Source organism: Vanessa tameamea, chromosome 4 (genome assembly GCF_037043105.1).
Source record: "Vanessa tameamea isolate UH-Manoa-2023 chromosome 4, ilVanTame1 primary haplotype, whole genome shotgun sequence".
In the NCBI taxonomy this organism is placed as follows: Eukaryota; Metazoa; Arthropoda; class Insecta; order Lepidoptera; family Nymphalidae; genus Vanessa; species Vanessa tameamea.
In genome coordinates this window covers 1,320,472-1,348,244 of record NC_087312.1, presented here as the reverse complement: position 1 = coordinate 1,348,244, position 27,773 = coordinate 1,320,472, and the positions used below count along the sequence as shown (strand labels likewise).

General features: G+C 31.6%; 1 protein-coding gene across 3 annotated transcripts in view; it reads left to right on the top strand.

Annotated features, from left to right (window-relative positions):
- LOC113396655 (uncharacterized) overlaps positions 1-27,773 on the top strand; it is an 82,315-nt gene that overhangs the window by 5,157 nt on the left and 49,385 nt on the right. The window contains exon 1 of one of the 3 annotated variants that reach the window (XM_026634686.2): positions 26,894-27,018. The exons of the other annotated variants lie outside the window; for them this stretch is intronic. The gene's annotated coding sequence lies outside the window, so the exon portion shown is untranslated. Of the gene's footprint in view, positions 1-26,893; positions 27,019-27,773 lie in introns of those variants that run through there. 3 annotated transcript variants of the gene reach the window in all.

Genomic DNA, 27,773 nt, shown 5'->3' with positions numbered 1-27,773 from the left:
GTACTTCCGTCTCATGAATATTAGGAGTATTTATTTGTTTAAATCCATAAATAAACGCATATAATGATAGCGGATAACCCACTTTATGTACGATTAAATTCGTCTACATCGCTTTTATTTATGTAAGATACGGCTTCTTTTCAATATAAATAACATTTTATTAATACGAAACGAACATAATTTGTTCGCTAAACATTTATAACGATGTAAATTTATGATGTAAGGTGTTTGCGTTGCGGTGGATGTGGTTCTGGTACAACATCGAACGGTCGTGTATCACGTAGTGGCGATAACGGCGCTGTTATCAGGAAGCACGCTATCGTGGGTCAGTCTGCTCGGTTCTGTTTACTCAGATGCAATGGACACGAGAGAATCATATGACAGGGCCTGGTTAGCACCAGATATTTACCTGTCTCAATTATCTTAATGATTTTGTTTATTAACACGTTGTTAAAATATACGTGAAAATTTAATCGTGTATAAATATTTGTAGTATAATTTGTTCACAATTCTGATCGTGTAGTATTCGTTTTCCTGTTAAAATGTATGTTTAAAGTAATAGATCGATATATTTTTAGTTTTTGTAAATGTAGACATGTTATTAATGCGAAAATAACTGTCTATCTGTTTATCTATCGCCAAGTAAGGCTACTTTTTATATCTAACACCTGACGATCAATCCTAAACACGCGAACGAAGTCGCGATTCACAGCTAGTAATATATGGAATCGTTGAAAAAATGCTTGAAGTTGTCATTTACATTCTATTTGAAATAGGAGAAAAACATTGGCGTTACGTCGTAGAGTACCTATTGAGTGACTATTGTTTTTTTTGTGTCATCGACACGATGTTTTCCTCGATTGAAAGCAAAACCAATTGATAGGCTTCTAGTGCTGTTAACCTTATCTAATTAAACACGAGAAGCCACAGATAAGATAATCAATTTGGGCGCCATGAATGACGAGTGTCGTTGACCGGTGTCAGACATCATCGGATCCGGACAATGCACTTCTCACTTCAATATCCCTGTTTGTATTAATTGAAAATAAAATGTTTTAGTTATTAATTTTATTGACATAAAACTCATTTAAAAAATTATTGCGGCTATCAATTCGGCGGATTTTTCTTGTTTGTTTGTATAAGATATCGCGAAAAACAGATTCTACGCCAACTGAATGTTGATATTTTGATTTAAAAAAAATCAATATACGATAATATAAAAATAATATATAACTACTAAACCCTAAAGTGAGTTTTTATCGTATTAAAATATACCTAATATGGAATTCGTAAAAAAAAAACATCACACTTATGTATTACGAGATAATTCGAAAAAATAATTGAATGTGCGGAATAGCCAACAAGATGGGTGATGATTTGACGGGATTAAAGAAAAAAATTATATACAGAAATAAGCAAGATGGAAAGGATGACATAAGTGCAAATTGCAAACGATTTAATCGACTGAACCCACATTCATAAATTAAACGATGTTTTTTATCAGCAATTTATGCGTCATAACAAATTACAGATAAATACGACCAATATACATACAAGACATGGACCAAAGTTGTATGTTGAACCTCTAAGTTTCCTTATGATTCTTACGATTAATTGCTGAATTTGATATCAATTGCAGTAATGTAATTTTAAAGTTACTTATAATATTCTCAAACATTTACGAGTACACAACCTACATCCATGTCATAATAAGTAATTACACTTAATAAATAATTATTAAACATATAAGGTGCATATTTGGTTTTACAGATTAAACCCTACTTAATCGGGCTGCGGGCTGGCTTTATGATTATGAAAAAAAATCCTCTAAAACACGTTATTTGCCCAAACAATCAATTAAATTTAAATAAAAAGGTTTCAAATTATTGTTCTAAGTTTAAAATTTAAAACTTCGTTATTTCATATTGTTTACATTTAAAATGCTTTTTTTCTTCATTTAACATTTTAATTCATTATGTTCAATTAAAACTCGTATTTTTGCCAAACCCTTCATTATAATTAAAAATGATTCAAACTTATTAGGTTAAGTTTAAATTTGGAATTCGAATTATGGCATTTTATTAAATCAAAACAATGGCTTAAATTTTATTGTATTAAATGAAAAACCACTTGTTTTGTTTTAGATACCAGTATTTTTTATACTACTCGTTATTAAAGATTTTACTCTTTCATACGTTTAAAAGTTTAGACAAAAAATAAACGAATAATTACGAGTTTATTGTATTACGTCTGGAAAAAAATCAACTTTCCGAACCGGTGCTTTTTATGATCAAAATTTGATTATACTTGTGAAATCTTGCTTAATATGGCAACCATACTAAAACTTAATTTTTAAAATTAACGCGTAAAAGCAGTTTTAAATTGTAACTCTTTTTATAACTACAGTAAACAAATATTGAATCAAAGTCATTATTAAATATTCTAAATGTATAACAACTTGTTACATTTGAATAATTATAAAAAAAAATGGTATACCGTAAACGAAATAATATGTTGAATTTAATATATTTTAAAGCACGCTTCATAAATAGCAATGATATTATAGTATACGAATAATAAATGTATAGGTATATCTTAAGATCACGTTGTGTATCTAGCTAATTTATTTGCAATGTTTTAAAATTTACTGAGTCGACGTTCTTATTCTTATTTTCGACCTTGGTCAAAAAACCACTGACGTAAATTCATTAGCGAAACGCCTCAAAACTGAACTCGAGACAATTACTTTTTCTTTGATTTAAGAAATGACTCATTAAATGCGGTTTTAGGCAGTTATTTAAAGGCTGTTTTGCTGTTATTACATTTTGAAAGATCACAGAATATAAATTACTAACTCGGGTAGCTAATATAATATTTTTTTTTTGTTAGGAAACAGCAATGTTTTTTAACAAGAATTAAGATTGTTAATCATTATCTCTTTTTTTCTTATTTGTTTATCGATAAACGTTTAACATGATGCCGAATGATCAGTGGCGTAGCATGGGGGGGGTGGAGGGTGCGGTCCGCATCGGGTGGCACTTTGCCGGGGGCGGCGATGCGGAGGTGGCAGTTAGAGAAAAAAAGTTAATTTCTTTCAGTTTTTTTTTGTTGTTACCAAATACCAAATACCCAGGTATCTATGCAGGTTCTATGCATGGGTGATGCAAGCGCAAGCTTTCTCAATAACTATTATTTAGGAAACTTATTTCGTTTCAATGTTATTTTAAATAAATATCAAATATGTCTCCTTACGTATTCTTTGTACTTCACCGTAATATGGTAATGACAGACCGTCGTTTCACAAGGCGTCGATGACTTTGAGAAAAAGCAAGATATAAAAACAAGCTTGCGGATTGTTGCCCCAATTTCACTTACACCAGCAAAACTACTGGATGTTACTGGAAAATGTAACCTTGACCATGCTACCGACATTGACAAGGAGGAGTTTGAACTTGAGCGAGGGCGACTTCGAAGTTTTGCCATTGCTACTGGAGATCTTGATAAATTAGGCAAAGCTAATGCAGGTCCACTTGAATTATTGGAGTTCACTGTCGAATCTAAGCTCGAAATCTCCGTGCCTAACATTTTCATAATGCTCAGAATATTTTTGACAACTGCTATAAGTACCTAATGCTAGTTGTTAAAGGAACTTTTCGAAACTGAAATTGATAAAGAATTACTTGCGATCTACGATGAGTACGCTGAGATTAACTAATCTAGCTATATTGTCGATTGAACAAGACCTGACTGATGCAATCGATATTGAAAGTGTGATCAAAAACTTTGCTGAAAGGAAGACTAGAAAAGTTAAATTTTAATCTTTCAGTTGAGGAGTTGAGGTTGTAATGATACTCGTGCTCAAAAGAGCGTTCGTGAAGTAGGCGATTTCTCCGTTATTGTATTACGTTTTCTCTGTAATTTTTCTTAGTGATATTCTACCTTCTACTCTATGTCAAAAAAAGTTAATTTCACTTTTCAGGTTAGTGTTATTCAATAAAAATACTCTTGTTACCATGCCCCAAATTTTTTATTGCAAAAATAAGATGGCGGCAAATTTGGAAGCCGCACCGGGTGCTACTGACCTATGCTACGCCACTGCGAGTGATTGATTACAATATTCCGCATCCATACTATAACACACTACACCGATAAAAGGATGTTTATCGAATTGAACGTCACGTAATTATAAGACTAATAGATTCAGATGTCGCGAAACCAGCTTACATTGATATGTATTTGGCGCCTAGTATCCGCTAATATTAGTATTAGTATAAAACGAATGTATATTTTTTTTGCTTATTTAAATTTTTAGTATAAATATCCTTTCAATATTATACGACAAAATCTATTCGAAGGATCAGTGAGTCAGTGTCACTACAGCCACAAGAGGCATATTTCGGTTCTCAAACATGGTGGCGTATTGGCGATTTAAGGATTTTTTTTAATTACTAACGGTGCCAATGTCTATGGGCAGTGGTGATCACTTAGCATCCGGTTACCGATTGGTCAGTCCGTCTATGCCACAAAAAAAATGTAATCATTCGAATTAAAATTCAATCTAATACAGAACTACCGGTTCGGTATATAGATTCCACTGTGAAGAACCAACATAAAATTCAGTATTTACTCCTTTCTGAAATCGAATATACTGTAAGTATATTAAATGTATATTTCCTGAATAGATAACGACGATTAATGATATCACGCTTTTTATCATCTATACCAGTGATTCCCAAAGTGGTCCAGGTGGACCCCCAGGGGTCCACGGGAGACTTGTTGGGGGTCTACGTAGGCGTGAATAAAAAATGGGAGTCCATAAGATGTTAATGGGGGTCCACGAAAATTTATCTGCTTTTGATAGTAAAGAGCAAAAATGTAAGCATAGTTTTTATAAGGGCCTACCTACATTATTTTAAGTACCTAACTAAGAAGATAATATTTTAAAAAGGCAAGCGACTGTTATTTGTCCAAACTTGAGTATTCGATATTACGTACAATTTCGTGTACAGACTTGCAAAGCGCTATCCGCCCGACAATGCTTAATGCTTGTTCAGACATGAACTTGATCACCACTATATATACTTGATGCCAAAGGCAAACTCATTTATTTGTTTCCGGAATTTCGAAAAAAAGATGTGAGAAAATTTATATCAGCCGGAGAAAAGTAAGTACCTACCTTTTTTTTGTTATAGTACCTAAGTATTTTGTTTACGTGTACTAGTCGGTTGATCATAACTGCTTGTATAGATAGGTAACTTAGTAACTTACAGATATTTTAATTGTCCTCTTTCGATTTGAAGACAAACACAGCACGTTATATTCAATTGTTTTTTCACGAGAGAAGCCCTACCTCTCTAAAAAGACCGAATAAGCAATATTGCAGAGCAATTAATTTTGTAATTTTTCTTGCAAATAACTACTAATTTTATAAAGCAGTAATTTCACAATCATTTTAAATTGATTTTGAAGTAGCTATTTTATCAAAACTATTCTTTTTCGGAAAGAGCGAGCGGTGCGCGGGCGACGGGAAAAGGGCGGGGCTTGAGCTTCGACGCCAATTTGTCACGTTTTAACAATGAAGCCGCAGACAAAAAATACGCAAATACACGGAGCGCGTGAACTCATTGATTTGATAAAATGTTAGTTATCGTTTTTATGGACAATTTTGGGATTTCGACTTTTATTATTTCCTACACAAATATGATCAGTATTCGATACTGAGTACACCAATATTTATTTGTACTATTAAAAATTAGTGGTAAATTAGGTACTTTAAAATTGATACCGTTTTGTGAAAACGTCTGTATTTGTCTTAGCGGTTTATTAGTTGGTCCCTTTACAAGCCGTAATTCTATTTCTGCGTGCTGACAAAGGCTGCGGTGTGATACCTATATTCAGAAAAAAACTTGGTTACTAAAACATTTTTATTTACAGGTAAGGTAACTGACACGAAACATGGCTACAGCAAAGAAAAAATGTCGACAATATAGTGTCGATTATTTGAAATATGGTTTTGTTCCATCAAAGACAGACAAACAATTGCCCATGTGCCTATTGTGCAAAAAAGTTTTGAGCAATGACTCTATGAAACCATCAAAGCTCAAAGATCATCTAAAAAAGTGTCATATTGATAAAATAGGTAAAGATTTAAAATATTTTGAAACATTGAAGGAAAAATATGAAAAGAGACCCACCATGCATAGTATGTTCGCTTCAACATCTCAAAGTAACGATGATGGCTTGCGGGCATCTTACAATATCTCATTACTTGTAGCAAAATCTGGAAAACCGCACACTATCGGAGAACAATTAATTTTACCCGCTGTTGAAGAGGTTTTAAAAACTGTTTTGGCATTAAGTAACAATACTGTACAAAGACGCATTGATGAAATGAGCTTTGATATCGAAAGTTTTTTGTGAAATCATCTGCAAAAAACTCATTTTTCTATACAACTGGACGAGTCAACGTTACCCGGTAATGAAGCGTTATTATTGGCATTTGTCCGATTTATTATGGAGGAAGAAATTCACGAAGAATTGTTATTTGCCAGAACTTTGGAGACTGACACTAAAGGCGAATCAATATTTAAGGTGCTGAGTAATTTTTTACGGAAAAATCGATTTCATTTACAAACATTATTTCAGTGGCAACAGACGGAGCTCCTCCAATGTTTGGGCGATATCGTGGGTTTATATGTCATCTCAAAAGAATTATACCAGGACTTACAACTATTCATTGCGTAATCCACCGACAACATCTCGTGGCAAAACATTTAAGTGACAGGCTAAACCAATTTCTTCATTTTGTAATAAAAGCTCTCAACAAAATCAGAAGTAATGCATTGAATACGCATTTATTTGCTCAATTGTGCGACGAAGATGATGAAGACTTCCAACGACTACTCTTACATACTGAAGTACGTTGGTTGTCGAAAGGTGCATGCTTAACGAGATTTTACTCTGTTTTCGATTCCGTATTAGAGTTCCTAGAAAGTAGAGATCCAGATTTAAAAGAAAACTTGATCAAATTCAAAGTAGACATTGCGTATTTGACAGATTTGTTTAAAAAAATTAATAATATTAACTTGCAGTTACAAGGTGACAGCCTGAATTTAATAAAAACAAAGGGGATAATTTCGGCTTTTCTTGGGAAATTGAAATTTATGAAGCAAAACATTAGTCGCAGGTAGAATATATTGATGAGGACATCCATACCTATAGTCAACGTTTAAGTGCCCTGCATGATGACTTCAAAACCAGGTTGGAAGATATGCTGACAATGGATATACCACCATGGATCATAAATCCATTTGATGAAACGGAAGTGGCCAATGTTGTATTACAAGAGGAGCTGCTCGTCCTTCCCATTAATTAAAATTATGACCTGAACCTATATTACCTTATTAATTTTTTCTTGTAATTCTAAATAAAGTGTTATAAAATGTACCATTTTTCGTTTTTATTTTACCTATCGAAATATAGGGACAAAACTCAAAAGCGACACAATTTTTATTTTTTGACGACTTTAAGAATGTGGTAGAAATGTAGCAGCAGGGGGTTCACCGAAACCAGTAAAATTTTAAAAGTGGTCCACGAGAAAAATAAGTTTGGGAACTACTGATCTATGCATTCTTGCATTGTGTAATATCTATATTGATGTTTTTTTTTAAACATAATTAAGATTCATTTACGTATAATAATTTTGGTGTCTATATGAGCGATGTTTAATATTGACAGTACTAATGTTAGATTTTAAATTAACATGGTTATTTTTATTGCTATTGTTCTCGTGAACAAGACATTCGTAGATAATATCGAAATATCGAGCGCCACCAAATAAAAATAAAAAACATGATAAAAATATCCCGTTTTAAATACTGTTAGTACTAATGTTTGTGGTTAGTGGTTATCATTTTTATCACCTGCCGTGGCCCATTTGCGAGTCCGTCAAGGTATACAATACACAGAAGCGAGCACTAGCGCCACTTACTAAAAAAATTTAAGCTTTATTTAAATCATATTTCGTCATTAATTCATTAATAAAAACTGAGCAATATCTTGATTCTTTCTAAGACTGCGTGGAGGTGTCATGCCGGTTCTTACGATAAAACGTTTGTACATCCCTGTTTTATTTTCTAATAATCACTGTTCAAAGATAACAACAAAATTAATGATTAAGCTACGGGAGACAAACGTCAGTGTCATTAAAAATATATAATTTTGTTAAAAATATAGTGTACATACATGCATTATATATTGAACTTCATACACTTCGTTCGTTATATAAATTCCATTCAATTTTTTTTTTTTTCTCTTAAAATTGCGATATGTATTGATAGTATTTAACTATAATTTTCTGTCTGAACACCTTTAATGTCTTTATAAACTTGATAGTTCAATAACGGTATTTTACTTTCCCCGTAAGACTATCTGAGACATTGTTCTTGGAGCTCAAGGCCTCTCCTTGGATATCTTCCTTATGTTTAAGTTTCATTGGTGCACAATAATGTCTTAGCATTGTATAACGCTATATATATTAAGCAACTTGTAAATTGCCATTTCCAGTATTCAGTACTGTTAAGTCGGTACTCCGTGCCAACATACGCTAATAGAATTATTTTAAATAGGCAAACAATTTATCGTTTTAGATCGTGCTGAAATATATACTGTGCATATTAGCATATTTCTGTACCATTCATCCGATTAAGTTGAAACTTCTGTACAGTGAACTTTTCTACAGAATTTATCACGGGGAATGTTCCGAGGTATTGTTTGGATTAATCCCGGCTGCTGAATTTCACCTTCGGACATCTCGTCAAAATTCAAAATATCACCCACATCACCTAGATGTCCGAAAATCCACAACAGCGCGATTTTTAAGACATTTTCTGCCTCGCACAACTACTCTGTGGAACCAACTTACGCCGGCGGTTTTTCCGAACCGATACGACTTGGGAACCTTCAAGAAAAGAGCGTACTTTTTGAAAGGCCGGCAACGCACCTGCAAGCCCCCCGGTGTTGCAGATGTCCATGGGCGGTGGTAGTCACTTTCCATCAGGTGCGCCTCCTGTTCGTTTGCTACCTCTAACATATAAAAAAAAAAGCTTTTGTGAAGGGGAATGGACAGTAACGAAGAGGTTTTTAATATTGGTGTACTTAAAAGCCATTAACGTACAAAGTTTAAACATTTATAGGTAAATGTATATTTAAAGAGGTGCCGCAACGCGTGCTGGACATTGAAAGAGGTTTTTTGGACACATTATCTAGACTTATCGCGTATTGTCATCCCCCTACTACATCAGAGTTTTAATATGTTAATCGGAAAAAACGTTTTCATTTTTTATGATGTATGGCACTTGTGATATACTTGAGAAAAAGCTCATCTAATAGTAAATTGCCCGTGTGCCGATTGAGGTTTTTTTTTACGTATGGCACTTCGGCACTTCTGAGATAATTGAGAAAAAACTCAGCGAATAGTACTGCGCCGTACTGCGCGTAGTAATTTTGACACGAGTCGTAGGAAAATCAGCCCTTGGCGAGCATAGCCACGAATTAAGACATCGCTTGTCTCAATTTGTATTTAGAAATCTATTCATTATAATGTAATGTTTTGATGATGTTTTTAATGGAGTCAAACCTTAATTTTTTCCGTGCCTGTATCTATTTATTAAATAATAATACCTAGTATACAATAATCAATATATATTCTTATATTGAATTATATACTTAAGTAAGATACTCCAAGCTTTTGATATAAAAATAATTATTACTATTACTATTATACTTACCTCATTTAAAGTAACTAAGCAATTATAACATTGGTCTACACATAATAATGATACATCGCTCATCTAATTCTTAAGCTTAATGATTTATTTTCAGCGGGGAATGCGGACGGCACTGAAATCTTGTGATTGATCTATTAGACGAAATGTAAACACCCACTGACATGTTTCACTTGACTAATGACGCGTCTATGAGAGCGAGGGAGCTAGCTACTGTTTTGACAGTACGAGCTGCGCGGGCGCAATACAAATCGGCCTTGACCTTGTATGTATCGAGCTATCACATATTTAATGTTCTCTACTTCTCTAGTTATTCACAATTGATTCTTTTCATTTTTTACACGTACGGTACGTATGTTAAACAAGAATGTCATTTAAATATTGAAAATTCAAGATTTTAACATACATTTTATATGTAGTGTATTGATACGTATTATGTAACGACAATAACATAATGCTATTTAATAAGGTTTAAAATTCGAATTATTTTAAAGTTACAAAATCAATACCTCTATTCAATAAAAAGCCGTTATGCTTAGTGATTGTCAAATATACGGTATACCACAGATACTCGAAGAAACTCAAACTCAAACTTCCTTTATTCAACATAGAAGCATCATACTTATTGATGCTCAAATTAAACACTACCACCGGTTCGGAAAAAGGAACACTCTGGCCTGAGAAGAACCGGCGTAAGAAACTCAGAGGGCCTTTTTTTTTGTCAAATTAAGTAGATACATAATTGTATATGAATAGAAACAGCCAGAAGGCGATCGTTTCATTCCCAAGGTGTGCTATCAAACATAAACTCACTAATTATATAGTAACCTTTCGCACAAAAGCGTTCTTTAACATTTTTTTTAAATTTGGTAACAGAAGCATTTTGAACGCTTTATGGGATCCTGTTGTAGAATCGTATACATTGCCCCACAAAAGAGTTACTGACTCTATGCAGTCGAGTAACAGGAGTAACAAGATTGTGTTTGTTCCTTGTACAAATGTTATGAGAATCACATTTTCTCATAAAAACATTAATATGTTTCCGTACATACAAAACATTACAGAATATATATTGAGAAGCAACAGTCAATATCTTAATTTCTTTAAATTTATACCTTAATGATTCCTTGGCTCGTAGGTTATAGATTGCGCGAATAGCCCTCTTCACTAGCACAAATATAGTATGGATAGCGGCTGCGTTACCCCAAAGCATAATACCGTAGGACATTATACTGTGAAAGTAACTGAAATAAACTAGGCGAGGCGTATCAACATCTATTTAATATTTATCTAATTTTTTTGACCGCAAATGCCGCAGAACTCAGTCTACCCGCAAATGCGTTTATATGGGGGAGCCACTGTAACTTGGCATCAAGAGTAAGGAATTCATTTGTTTCAACTGGATCCATCGATTCCCCATTGATAAGTACATCGGGATTTACATTTTGCACGTTTGGTGTGCAAAATTTTACAATTTTAGTTTTTTTATTATTCAGCCTAGGATTATTTACGCTAAACCAGTGTACTATATCAGACATAGCATTGTTTACATCGTCATACTGTACCTGTTTCCTATTAATTTTAAAAACCAAAGAGATATCATCAACAAACAATACTATATTATGTTTGTTCCCAACAAGAAAGGGCAAGTCATTTATGTATATGAGGAATAGAAGAGGTCCAAGAATTGATCCTTGTAGGACCCCCATACCAACTGAGACCCCAGAAGACCTTGTCCCTTTAACGTCAACCCTCTGAATTCTATTGTTAAGATAAGAAGTCAGAAGGTCGAGTGCACATTCCCTAATTCCATAGTGATATAGTTTCCTGATAAGAGTTAGTTTTAAACAAAATTATCATTTATGTAAAAGACACTGAACGGTTAACTAATTGTCGTTGGTAAATTTTTTTTTATCGAAATAATCACGAGTAATTAATTTAGTTGAGTAGGCCATTTCAGTGATAAATTCTTTCCTAATCGACATATAGTCGTGGCAATAGAAGAATTATTATCTTTACGCAATCACGTTTACATAATACAAAAAAAAAATTAGACGAATTGATAATCCTCGACATTATTCAGCGTAAGTATATCTTAAATATATATATTAAAAACGAATACATAAACTGTTTAACGTATCTGTTAGTCATATTTAAAATTTATTTCATACGAACTTAATATGTCCAAATATTAAATTTTATTATAACAACACTTATTTGATATAAAATTGAAATGTTTATTAAGTATTTTATTGTGATTTAAATAAGTGAAGTGAATAATTTTTTTAATTTTTTTTTTTATGTTTGTCTATGAGGATGATTTATTATGATCATTGACAATACCTCGCGTAAATGCATTCTGTGTGTTCCTTTGAACTGTCAATTATAAAAACAAAGTCATATGTCTATTGTGCTTCGAAATATCTGACCGATATATCACGTAAGGAGCATTCAATCGATTTGAATATGGAAATTACTTTTTTCACAAAAATTATACCATTACATTTACACAACAACACATTATTTCATATTTATTCAACTCGTAGATTCGCTCCGACTTGTGTTGTTACATCATTATCAATTCACAGCCGTTATGTAATTGAAGAATACGTTAAACGTCGTACGTTTAAATAGAGTAGCTATTTTCAACGAAGATCTTTAAATAGATTTTTATTTTTATTGTTTTATTATTATTGTTGACGTTAAATTTAAGAGACCATTGCCATTTCTATAAACTATTTAATGTATTTTTTTATTGTAATAGGTTTTTTTTTTAACTAACGTTCTTATGTTTTATAGGCGAAGGTTTTTCAAAAATAAAAAAAAATGATTTTTTGTTTTCATTATGATCGATTCCGAAAATCTTTTAATAACTTTTTACTATTCTATGTAGATTGAGCGTTTATCTACGCGTATCTATTATCTATTTGAAAATATTTAGGTAGGTACTTCTATAGTATAATGATACCTTTAAGAAAAACTAACTAATAATTTTTAGTTTCCGGTGCTCTTACAATATAACAATTTGGTACTGTTGTATATAAAGAAAAGTATAAAAATTTATAACGATATGTTTTCTTTAATACATGAAATAATGTCAATGACATCAGTGAGTCGGCTAATCTTGAGACTCAAGGCTGTATTATTCTAATGTACTTCTGCGGATATATATTTATTTTTATTTTCCTCTTGACCCACGCACAAGATTATATGTTGGGTTGTTGAGGAAAATGTAACGCAAAATTATTAAGCAATCTAGTGGATCCAGTTCACGTCAACCATTAAAAGGCAGCGGACCTACAAATTTTACAGTTTCCCAAAATCTGACTCAAGCAATGCCCCTCGCTTACTTGTTTAAAATAATAAAGTAAAAGTATATCTTGACAGCGCGTGCGTATGTATATGTAGGCGCGTGTGTGTTTTAATACTTGTTAAAAGTATATAAAGAAATACATAGTTGATTTAAGGTGTTAGGTTCAAAACAACGTCACATTCCGCAATTATATACTGATAGGCGCGTGTCGATCACCTAATAAAAAAAAAAATCTTTAAAAAAATAATAAAGGTAATCTGCAAAAGTAGGCTGAAGGTACGCTAAATATTGTCTTACTAAATATTTCGATATAAATTAACAAAAAAAAAAAAACTTGTTATAGATATATTTGGAAAAAAGCTAATAATGACATATCCAGAGGGTACTTTGCATATTTATATCATTCCTCCTATTTTTTTTTATTTATCTTGACAAGCAATGAAAGTTCTGTATGTGATGAAGGTAAACATATATTTTTAACATTTTCCGGTAACAACTACCTAGAAGAAAGAAAACAATGTAACTCAAACGAAATCTTTGTTTCACGTATTTATATCGACGATATAATCTGTTGACTGCGACTTTCAAAAGCGCGATTTTGTAACAAGAAAGAATGTTAATTAAATACATTGCTATTACCCCTATTTATTACATACTTTGTAGTTTTTTGTTGTAATCATAAAATGTAAAATTAGAATTTGCTATAATACCATTATAAATGGCGTGATTTAAACAATATAAACAGGTAATGTCGCTAAAATATTTTTCTAAGAATTAAATGCTGCTTTGTTATCTTATTTGTAATTGTAAAGTGCTCGTGAGTTCGTTGATATATGATATGGTGCGACGCAAGTAATTAAATAGAAAACTTATGAAACAAGATTTAATAAAATGTTAATAATAGTAATATTTTGCTCAGCCCGTCTTGAGCACAACACAATACGAGTAGGATTCCCACTCCCAAGAATTTTAAGAGATCTTTTGGCGGACTCTCTAATGTTCCAACATGATCATCGGCGAGACGCCCCCAACACAGGGTTTCTTGAGCATTGTACACTTGATTAAGACGGACCCGATGTTACTAAAACAAAAATCGCGATCAAACAATCCCATGGTTACTGATGATGCACACATATTTTGCAACATCAGAAACCAGACCAAAATCCGAATTCAAACGATGGTATTAATCATTACAAGGGAGTTTCTGATGATTTTGTATAGAAACTCTTATTTAGTTTAATAAAAAACACATAGACATTGGCGCCGTAAGAATTTTAACCATTTCTATTATCATCAATGCACCAACAATCTTGGTAACTAATATTTTATGTCCCTTATGCCTGTTATTACACTGGCACTCATCCTTTAAACTAGAACACAACAATATTAATAAATAAATAATAAATATTTGACAACATCACATACATTACTCTATAAGTAGCTAAAGCACTTGTGTTATGGAAAATCAGATGTAACATAGGTACCACAAACACCCAAACCCAAGACAACATAGGAATCTGGTGAACTTTTTCTACATCGATTCGTAGGCGTACCCATGAAAACCAGTCAAATTATATATTCAACATTGCTGGTTGGAGGTTGACTATGTGATAAGTGAATTAAAAAATAGTATAATAACTACGAAAATGTAATCGTGTCTGTACCGAGGACAGCGCGTGAATAGTTTCCAGTAATCCCAAAAACGTGTCCAACGTTATAAATACTTTCATTTGAGAGGAGAGTAAGATATCGGGGTCGAGGGCCGCAATATTACGCCGTAATAACGTTATCAAGCTGTTATCTCGTTATTACTTCGTTCCTCATATAAATAAACAAGTGTTCAGACACACCTCCGAAATTGCTAAAGGATTAATATGAAATACAACTAATTTCTCGCGACTTAAATTGTCAATAATGTAATGTACATTGGCTCACATAATATCCCGGGGTAAATTAATGTTAATTTGATTACGATTGGTTCAGAGTTTGTTGTTAATCGTGATGAGGTAATAAACGGCCAGATATAGTTACTTATGCGTTTATTATATTAGCTTAGCTTTGGTCTTATACGATATTGGGCAAGACATTGAATTATATAGTACATAGACAAAAATATATAAGTACTCTACCTACTTCGAATTTTATTGTGTCCAATAGTTTCACTAGCTTTTCTTATTTAAAATCATGTACATAGTTGTCACGCCAAACGATGGTATTATATGAAGTCGGAAAATAACTAGTCCCTATATCTATATATATATATATATAAGCAAAATACCACTGACAGACTCATCACGGTATCTCCGAAACATAATAGCGAAGTAAGGGGAGAAGTCATTTTGTATTAACACTCGTACGGAGTCGGGACGGACTACTAGTAAATATATATTCACAGAATAAATCGTTACACTCTTTACTTTCCGACTCCGCTGAGTCAATATATCCTACCCGGAATATTTATAGCATGTATTTACATTGTAACAAAACCACCGTTAAATATAAAGATATATGTACTTAGAAAATGTTTTTGAACGATGTTTATCACATATATTGCATGTATTTATAGAAAAGAGACAGTTTCATAAAGATTTTAATTTGTGTGATTTCACACATACAAAAATTACAAGTTTGTGTAATGGCGTCAATTCGACAAAATCAAGGTTTGAACGTCAAAAACGGATGTTTGAACTGATCATATTTTTTAAATAGCATTTCTAAATACCTAATGTTGGTTGTGTTAATTGATTCACACATTATACATCACAGGTATATTGTAAGTTTATTATTTATATCATTTCATTCGAACATAAAGTTTCTTGAGCGTTTTATGAATATGTCGCCAATTTATTATGCATACACGAATAATGCGAATATTGGCTTTGTCGTGATGTATGAAGCCGAGCCCAGCGAAGACTGTTGAACTTCGGGCAAAGCCGAAGACACTTGGCTCCACTGTCAGTAAACTCTCGCTCGGGTTTTATTGCAATGAGCTTCGCTTGCGTATAATGACGTATGTAAAATTTCAATAAGTGTAACGATAAATTTTTGAATTTTATTAGCAACTATACTCGCGACTTCATGATGAACCACACGGCCAATATGGCCATGCATACTCGACTACTCGTTCTAGGCAAAGACAACTTTTCTTGCAGGAATATAATCGCGACGAGTGCAAAACCTAGGCATTAGGTACATTCACTAAATATTGATAATTTTATCGATGTCAAGTTTGGCTACAAACCTTCCAGTTTTAAAATACTTATTATTTACATTTTTCCCAAAATAACAGACTGGCTATTTAAATTTTTATTACGCATAATAATTAAAGAACATGATCAATGACTATGAAGTTACGTTGGTTTATTTAACACCGTTACGGGAATAGAATGTCGCTAAACATTTCTTAATATGTATTTCAAACCAAATAACATTAACTTTTCCGAAACAAGTTTTCATCGAAATATTTCTTATAACTAGCTGGTGTTGTTAGGTCTATTTAAGAATATTCCTAGTATACATTTGGTTGGGTATTTAGAAATTTAATTAAAATGTTATAAAAGTTTTATTACAAAACCTTGTTTCAAATCTGAAATCAATTTGTAGAGAGCCAAACCGACATTTAGCTATAAGCTCCGTTTTTTTTTATTGCAAAAACAACGCGTTTTTGTATAATCAAGATTCAAGACAAAATTAAAGGCGGCTTAAACTAGTTTCGGGCAGTTATTTCGTGCGTAGAATGGCCAAGAATAAAAAGTATTTTATACATTTATACGGGTCAGTTACATCCTGGTGTGGTTGTCTAACCGGATCGAACCGGTTATGTTTTTGCCGAAGGAAATTAATTATCCATAACCAATGCTTAGTTGCACTTGTAAATATGGATACGAACAAGTAAGCTTATTAAATAAAGTACAACTAATATATCCTAGACCAAATTAAGAAAATATTTGTCGTAAAGTTTTATTAACTACATATTAGATTTTTCGAATTAATATCCCTATTATTTTAAAATCAAGCAATCGTTTATATAGTCTATACAACCAAGTGACATATTAATTGATAAATCAAAATGGCGGCTGTTGAGTAGTCTGCGGACACCATTTTGTAAATATCATATAGAATATCTCTTATCATAGTGTTGTTAGATTTTATCCAGTCCTGTCTCAATGCCAACTGGAATCACTAATTAATGTCCTCCTAAATGAATTTAGGCCACGGTCACAAAAATCAAATAGCAATCGCAAGGTAAACTTTCAGTCCTATGGGACGGAAATCCGACCCGACAAGTTCAATACATCGATGGGTTTGTATAGCCCATTCCAATCGAAGGATAAAACATAAAAACAATCTTAGAATAAGATTAATACTTAATACAACACTACCTAATTCTACAATTACTTAAATCAGTTGTAACTTTACTTCAAAATGCCTGATAACAATCTCACCGACAATCAAAACTATACAACCATAGATATTCAAGATATCGACCAATGATATAGCTTTAATTCAATGACAAAGTATTTTTTTCACTGCTGTGTTGGAATAAGTATAATAAATACGCCAGAGCCTCGAGACTATGACCTTGACTGATGATGATCTTGATGAACTTGATGATTTTCTTGTTGCTATTTACTTTATTACGAAGGTATGCCACAATCCTGTTCTAATAAGAGCAATGTTAAGCATAAAAAAATAATTAACAATGAATTTCAAACCTTATGGCCCAGCTAGCCTATGGGCCCCTAGCCGATGCGGGGTCACTAGATAATTGCCTACACTGCCTAATGGGTAATGCACCTAGTTAAACCACTGGCGAATGTATGAAACCTTAGATAATGAATTAAATGGTAAATATGGAGCGCGCCAAATATTATAGTGAAGCAACAAAAGGGAATACCGAACGCAAATTCCCCTTCAGTACGAAACGTCAAAATTACTAATTATTATTATCTAATTATTAAATACTAACGTATTAACAAATTTTAATTACTACATTCCCTACTGGAAATTTGCAATCGCTATTGATTTAAATTAGCTTTAGTTACTACACTATAATGTTGCGTGAGCTCTATCTGCCTTTTGTTTTATTGAGATATGAAACATTAATTCGGACTTGAAATGTCCCTCATATTAAAATACAGTGTCTGTGCTTGTACGCACGTCAACGAGTAAATTCAACAAGATAAATTTTCAAACTTTCATTTAATTAATAAGTGTCCTTAAAGCGTAATTAAATCAATTATATAATCTGTCTAAGATACCAGCAAGGCAAGTTAATCAATGATAAAGAGGCACGTGCCACTCTATTAGCGGATACACTTGCGTCAGATTTTGTTTGAATAATGAATGTTACGCGGTTCATTTTAAGAGTAAGTTGTCGTAACTGATAATGCAAAAGATCGTATGTGATAATAAGTTGAAATTTAAAACGTCAAATGTATTTTCTTTTTATCCGATACCTCTCACGTAAATTATACGTCACAAATAGCATTTTGGCTCGATAACGGATATATTTACGTTAAAAAGTGAAAAATGCTATTTTGTTGCTTACAATACTTACGTGGGAATAATAGAAATGTTCTCTCTGTCTTGTCGCTTCCTGGCAACATTGATTTGACTTTGAAAGAAGAAGACACAACATTGTTTAACTGATCACCCCATAAATAACATTTATTGAAGTCGTTGTTAATGTTTTATTAATTCCAATAATAATTTCATCAATCACCACGGAAGGAGCACGGACTCAAAAGCAAATATCAATATTATATATATAAATTAGCAGACAATATTTTCTTTCTTAGTTCATATCAATAAAGCAATCAAATTGTATTTATATTTTGCTGCAAAGATCACATCATGATTATAAAACCTTTAGACACTAACGGTAATGATATATAGCAGTTACAATCTTGACAAAATCTATTCATGTGAATCAGATGAACATTTTACATATGTCATATTTTTAGATGAAAGATCTAAAGTATTTTCGACCATAAAATGTATTGTGTTGTATTACTTTCATACTTAATTAATTACATATTACTAATAATATTAAACCCTCGTTTATATATGAGTTGCTATCGCATATAAAAAAATACTAAATCGCAATTTTATATTTTTATTAAGAGGCATGCGCCGCGAGTGTCACATATTGCCAACTTGATGTGCGTAGGCAGTATCAATGAGACGTCACGATAGAAACTATTGAATTATTTTTGTTGCCATACTTAAGAATTATTATTATCAATTAATTTACTATACATGACAACTTTATGCCAGACACTCGAATAGTAACTGATTTAAAATGAAATACGATTAAAGGTATTCTATTTTTTTAATGTTTATTTGTGTTAAATCGGACGTGAAATTATGGCAATGTACCAAATTAGCACTAAAATAGAATATAATTAGCTTCGAGCAGTCTAGTTGTCGATGCTCCGAATTTAAAACTTTTTAGGTTATTTTAGTAAAGATAATAAAAATAAATTTTAATTTACATCACATAAATATATTACTAGTTTTATGCGATTACCTTTTTGAATCGTCGTGGCTATTAAATTTTGAATTGAGCGAGTTTATATAAAACGTTTATAATTATCATCATTTCATGATAGCAATCGTGACGATCTAACTGATAAATGATAAAGTAGAAGTAAGTATTTTAAGGAATCATATATAATAAAATATAATACATTTAAATGGTGATCATGTACTATGGGATAATCTCAATTTTTCTTAAATATTATATTTGGGGTTTACCAAGTTTTAAAAATACAAGAACAAGATGAAATTTACAGTTATTTATTGAAAACAGTGCCCACCTTAACATCAAAATGGCGCCATACGCAACAGCGAAAGTGGCCGCCATTTTAAATCAAACTAAATATTTATAGATCTTTGCAATTAAAAATGTATTTGACTGGTTGGACTATTTGAGGAACATGCTTAAAGTATGTTGTCGGAAGCCTACTCTTTTATTATCTTTTACATATATACTGTTATTTAACTCGTAATATTATATGTGTTAAAATTTATTCTGTCTTCAACATTTATAGTGACACTGGAAAAAAAGATAATTACATTTATAACTTTACTAATGTACTATATTTATCAAAGTAATTCATTTTATTATAAATTAAATTATACTAATTTATAATTTAAAAAAGCTTAATATATTTTTATATCCACTTGGAACTTTAATAATAAAATTATTAAAATTTGTCAAAACCGTAAATTTGTAAATAAATGTTCGAATAACAAACGTGTTATCCGGTTTTTCAATCCGGAGTTTCCAGATACTAAATTAAATATATTCGCGAGTTTTATCACAAATTTTAAGATATTTATTTTATCTTATCACGTTATCAGACTTTGCGATGCGTCGCGCCAACGCATCTCCTTACAAATTACGTAATCATATAACGAAATACACAATCATAGGAGTTAATACAGTGTCGTATGATACAATACGTATGATACACAACCGCATGTGATATTGACGTAGTCTTAAGTAATAACACAATACATGTATTCTACTAATTCCTATTTTTATTCCAAAGGTTTGATTTGAAATTTTGATTCTGATTTTAGACACTGTTTGTGTACATACCTTACTCATATGTAAATTTCATCGAAATCAGTCTAATAGCTTAGGAGGAGTTCAGTTTCAGAAGATTTATATATATATATATTAGTTTTCACCCGCGACTTTGTTCGCTTTTTATTAGGGATTAGTATTCAGGTGCTAGCCATAAAAAGTAGCCATGTCCGAGTCTGGAGTTCAAGCTTGCTTCATACTAAATTTTACCAAATTCGGTTCAGTGATAGACAGATATATATGAAAATATTTTTATTAAAATTGCATTGCCGATTTCTAACTATATATATTATATTCTATATTAAAACTTTGACAAGCGCTGTATTATTTTGATATACTTACAAAGTGAATGAAAACTTGGTAAAAGAAATAAGTGCATAAGTTATCAAAACTTAACTATTTATTTAAAAATCATTTAAATAAATAGTTAAGTTTTGATAACTTCAATGATATAATTTCGTTACGGTCTCTTGATTGCTGTTATTTTATGCGCAATAAATTAAATAAATTAAATATAAATGTAACAGAGATCCAACGGAGACACGCTGCTAGAATTCTTGCCAGCCATTCCACGCGGTTATTATTTGTACAGTAGCCATTTTTAATTTTGATCTAATATATGTCTATAATTTTTGTGTAAAAATTAAATTGCCATTATTAATTATCATTGAAATGTAGAATATATTTTCAATTTTTATCATCCATTTAAAAAAAATACGAATTAGAATATTTTATCTCTGGTAATACTTTCTTCGGCTCGAATTTTATATCGTTAAAGACTACGGCAGTGACTCGGTGCTTAACGATACGATCATGACTAGCCAGGCAAAACTAGTATGGTTAACTCGTTGGTAAGCTTTTTATATTTCGTAATAAATGTTTGTAATCATATTTATTGTATGTATTAGTAAAAATTATCACGGCGCGGCGCCGCACTTAGTACCTATCTGGCGCCGTGTAATTTTTATAATGGCGACTCGGTCCAGATATTTGTTGAAAATAGATAAGTAATGTTTAATATAAATAATTACCGTATTCAAAAAAAATCATAACTACATTAGAATGGAGTGCTAAGTAAAGCTTCGTGAGTCTAATAAGGCTTCTGATATACTTTAAGTTAAAACGAGCTGAACCCGCGTTTTCGTTTTCTTTGGCGTTGACTTCCATGCTACTGCTATGCTAACTACTGCTATGCTATATGCTACAACTAATGACTTCCATGTGCACGTATTTACGTAAATAGTACTCCATATATGCCGAAAAATCAGGTTTGGTAACTGGTGACTTATAGACTTGTGTGTTGCAAGTGTCGTTAGGTAATAAAATTCTTACGATTAGCTGACGGTAACGGCCAAGTCTCATTAGTTTAAGAAAACCTTCACGGAGTTTTAATTTGAGATGAACTCTCACTGTAGTGTGAGATAAACATTAGCCACTAAATCCAAATTTCAAAATTATAAAAAAAGAACTGAGTTACTTTCTAGAAGTAATTCTCAGCTTATAAAACAAAAGAACGGAAGGAAGATAGGGCGCGTGGGGCATTATAGTGAAGCAACAAACGCGAATACAAAGAAAACGAATGAAAATTCCCGGTAGTGCGAGACGACTCTTTTTTTTAATACGTCAATAATGCTGTCACTCGAGTAATAATTCATGTTCATAATAATTCCCTTCTAACCAAAGATTTAAATCTTTGGTTCTAACGTTAACGTTATCCGAAGAGTTGAACCAAGGGGCATTCCTTAAATTAAGCATATGTCCACTACCAAGTTAATATACATTTGTATCTAGGTTGATCATGTCTAACCACCATTTAACATTTTCAATTTACCAGGAATTTTATCTCTAAGAAATAATGTGTTGTTGAAATAAAATACTTGTCCAGAGTATTTATGCGCTGTAAGCGGCCTAAATATTTTCTCTAAGAACGAGACAAAGGATATTTAATATATGTAGTTATAGCCATAAATTAAATAAATGCTCTTGGTAGATTATCTAATTTGTTGCAGTACATACGTAGGTTATAAATGATCCAGCTTGACGCCTTACAATGTTTACTCACCTAACATTAATATAATTTCAAACTAAATTTCTTTCTTTCTTATGGCTCGCAAACTGCCCTAGAGAAAACTAATTGTAAGCTGTGACTATTACGTGTTGTGTTATGATTTCTATATAGTTTTTGAAATGTGTCGAAAACGTGCTGACCGCTCGTGCTTTCAATGCAAACATTCATAATGACTAGCTACAATACGATATTTCATAAAATTCAGTTCAGTAACTTGGCCGTGAAAGTGCAACAGACAGACATACAGATATAGTTATTTACACTTATATAATATAAGTATATTTTACAATAAATATATCACTTCACTTGCTGACATTTCACGATAGTCTTCGGTGAGTTAAGTTTGTTCTTTCAGAATCGCTCAACTGGTACTCGCTACCTCGCTCTCTTTAACGTAACGTACGTTAAAGAGTACGTAGTTCGTGTTGTCCAAATCACAAGGTTAATCACAAAGATTTATCAAACTGAGATTTATGCAAAACATTTTTACACCGAGACATTACTAACAATAGATTGTATGTTACGTAATTTTTTTTGGTAAAGCATTTCATTCCGAGACTACTGATACATTTACTAAATATGTTCTAACTTATTTATGTTTTCGTTACAGGTAATATATTGGCGATTCGATTTGGCGGTAAATATAAATTTTAGAAATCAGAATATCGGTTTTTTTTTTCATAATATTCTGTCTAAGCTGATTTATAAAAAGGATTCATATGTTTTTTTTTTAAATAAATTCTTTGAATGTTCAGTTCACAGAGTTCTAATAAAGAGACATTACAAGTGCATAATCAATGGTTAATATTTTTGGCATTTTAGGACAAAGGCCGTCACTCCAATTCAGGAGAAGGATATAGTCTCTGATTAGTAGGTATGGCATTTGGCGGAATACCATCCGTAATATACAGGTTTCCGCACGATGGTTTGGTTTGCCACAGAGTAATAATAAACACAATGATAGCACATGAAAACTCAGGTACTAGTCCGGATTTAAACCGATCTTCAATTCTTCTTCTATCCTCGGTAATGATTAAATTAATTTTTTGCAAATATATATGTATGTTGCTATAAAAACACATTTTAAAGTCCAACTTGTATTATTAAAAATCCCGTTAACTATGAAAACATTGATTAACCCATGCTTAAACTTACATTATTTTTTTTCAAAACTGTTATGTCATTCGGTAGCCTGTTAAAAATTTGTACAGCCCCAAGAAGCTACAAAAAAAGTTACGTGTACTTAATTTAGTTTTTAATTTATATAATAGAAGAAATAAAAGTCATTTATATAAAATACATATAAGTATTACCAGTGGTGTTAATTAATATTTATTTGATGAATCCAAAGCGATACCGGAACGACATCGTTAGGTCCTTCAGAGAGGACTATGGACTCTCAAATGACCAACACAATTAATAGCTTATTAGTAATCTAATGAGTTTTCTAGTAATGTTTTAAATTGTATTGTATTGTATTCTTAATCATTGTCCATTTTGCCACGAATTGAAAAACCTTGAGTATATTATTCCAATAGTAAATATTTAAAAAAAAATGCTCTTAAGATTTATCAGGACATCTCGATGTTTAAAAAAATGAAGTTTAATATATTTTTACGATTATTAAAAAGTTAAATTATAATTTTTTTTTTAATTGTATTATTTGTAAAATGATAGAATACTGCTTATTGATATATCTTATCCATTGAAAATATTTCCTGATGTATAAATTAGTTTGGTGTATCTAAATAATACTGCCGATACTAGATACAATTAGATGATACGTGTTAATAATCACCAATGTAAAGAATAATCAAAAAATATATACTACAAGTATTACAAATTCTCTTCATTGAATATATAATATATGTACATTTAGTTCGCGTAGTGAAGATAACAACTTATAGGTATTTCGAAATCTGTATCATCTATGTATAATCTTACAAGCTCGCTCGCTCTCAATAAAAAGCTCAAAAAAGATTAATTTAGCCACTTTTTATATGGTAATTAGTTGCCAAACTTAAAAATGATGTGCTCAAACATTTTCATCGTAGTGATGTTTAGTTTTGTTATTGTATCGATGACGATAATAATAAATCTACGATAAATATTATGATTATGTAATTAAATGCTGCAAGTATAGCAAAAATAGAGTTCTCTCTCTCTTCTCTCTCTTCTAGAGGACTCTATCGCAGCTCTAATAAAAATAGTCTTTAAATAAAATAAAGCAATTCGCATTTGCAATCAGTTCTTCCGGAAATCAGTATTGAAATATTTTGATGATTAAATATTAATAAGGTGCTTTAACAACACAAAATAAAAAAAGCAAAATCTTAAGGATACTTAAGTGCGAAAATCATTACTGATTACAGCCATGGTGGGTATCGGATACATTATAAAAGAACGCAACGACATTATTCATAATATATATTTGACATTAGTCAAAGTCAACATATTCATTAATAAAGAAGCGTTGCACTTACTGTTTGTCAAAATTTACCGCCGGAATATATATATCAGATCAGAGAAGAATCGGCGAAACAAACTCATATAAAGAACATAATGATTTTCGTAGACTTTCGTAATAATTAACGGAAATCAATAATGAAATATGGAGTATTATCAAAAACATAGACTTTCGTAAAAGGGTAGATATTTTTCTTATAATTATAATAATGTATAGTGAAGCATTGTATGTGAACCATGCACACAAGGAAGTGTAGAGGGAAGTATTAAGTCGTTTACAGTCACGGTATACGTCGCACATCAAAAATTCGCTCAAACTCATCTCATGTACATATCAGTCGCACTCTGTCCTTATGTAATACTATCATACATATTTTTTTGTTAAATTGTGCTACTTGTAATTATTTTAACTTTAATTAATTAATATTAAAAATTCATTGTTCAAAATCGATAGATTTTTTTTCTGCGTGTGTGGTAGGTAATCAAAAATATAAAATTCATTTATTCGATATTCGAATAGTAGCCGAATATCGTTTGATACTCTTGTATTTATTATACAAAGATTGCGAAGAATATTAGTACAGGTGACCGATAAAATTACAAACAATACCACGTGCCTTACGTGTCGTATTTACATTACTAGACGTTAAATGCATTACATAACAAGCTCACAAACACGTATAATAATTATCGATTATTACCTACAACTATTATTTTAAAGTACTTTTATAATAATTAATTTATTGACTCATATATTGTTCCGATCAAACCCTATCGTTTTTTGTATATATTTGACAAAAAAAAAACTTGCTATTTGGCGCAACAACAAAATTAAAAGTCATTAAAAATAACGATTTATAACCATAAGACTTTTCTTATCTTCTTTTTTGTTGCCACAATAAAAAATAAAAATAAACTATAATAAGCAAAATTAATAAATAGTTTTAAAGACATTTAAAATATTAATTAATAAATGTGATACGTTTTCGTAAATAATTATAGTAAAAAAGACCCTATTTTTTAACTAATTACATTTAAACGACGACGATAATGCTATTATATAGAGAGAGAAAAACAATATAAAACAGATAAAGTACAATCGAGAGCTTAGTCTAATAAAAAAAATCAAGTAGTTTGAATTTATTTGTTAAGTTATATATTAAAAAAGTCGCAATACAAAAGCGTCCGTAATCGAATCGTATTGGAGTAATTAAGACGAATGACCAGGAAAGCCGTGCCCACCGGTCGCTTCTAGGAAAACTCATGTTAAACCAGCACCACACTTGCTTGTTTACAACGGAAGTGTTTGTTTATTTGTTCTCCCTTAATGACGCTATTATAAAATGATCGTAATTTAGTTCAACAAATTAAATGTTATGATAATATAAAATGTGGTTAAATAGAAATTGTAGTATTTAAAGTTTGCGTTTAATGAGGTATATGAAAATAAACCAACAACCGCTTGTTGGAAATGAATAACAAAATCGATTCTTGTAATTTCAGAATAAATCGATATTTTTCCTGATCACCTGTGTTGAAATATTTTAAAGAGTGAATGTGGATCGGCAAGTTGCGGGCGCGCCCTTACTCCGTCCATGGCTTCGTCACGGCCTTTACAAGGAAATATTCGCAATTAAATTTACGTAATAATGTTTACTTTATTTTCTCAGTTTTATTCAGTACGCGTCTCGACGCCGGTGGATGCATACCTTGATGCAACTTTTTATAATTGTGTTACGTGTTCGCGCTGTGATTTCCAAGTGTTAAAGTGAATGTGTTTTATATAATTGTAAGCATCAAATTGGTTTGTTTTCATACATATTATTTTTAATTGTTAAGTGATAATATATAAGTATGAAGCTGGGATACCCGAGTGGACAGATCAAACAGAATCTTTCTGACTTCAACGTCACAATTAGTAAGATTTTCAAGACGGTAGAAGTACACTGTTAGTAAATAGTAGGTACTCACAAAGTCTCACAAATCATAAAGCTGTTTTATGTACGAATGCTCTTGGACTCACCAACTTTTTGTGCACGTTTTAGGTTTGATTGGTTGAGATTAAGTATACCTTTTGTGTAATTACATTTTGATGAACAATAAAGTCTGTAAATAATATAAATGATAGCTTAAAAATGAGTGTTACTCTGTATACAATCACTTGTTATGTTGCAACCTCGAACGTTGCAATAGACAACACGCCACTAATATAATACGATGCAGTATGAGAAGCTTGCCATCGTCAGAATAACTGAATTAATGTGATACTCATTCATAACCAGCATAACACGCGCGTATTAATTCAGTACAACCCACTCAACATATCTTCTACCACTAAACAGCAATATTTTTTATTGTTGTGTTCTGTTTTAAAGTAAGAAATTAATTTTTGATCATTACTTTTCAATATTCTTGGTACAATGTGGTTGGTACTTCAGTACCATCCCCAAAGAAACCTGCAGGTATCGCATTGACGCAGTGAAAATTATACCTCTATACGATAATTCGTCAAACCTCAGCGAGATGTAGTGGATTGAGCTCCCT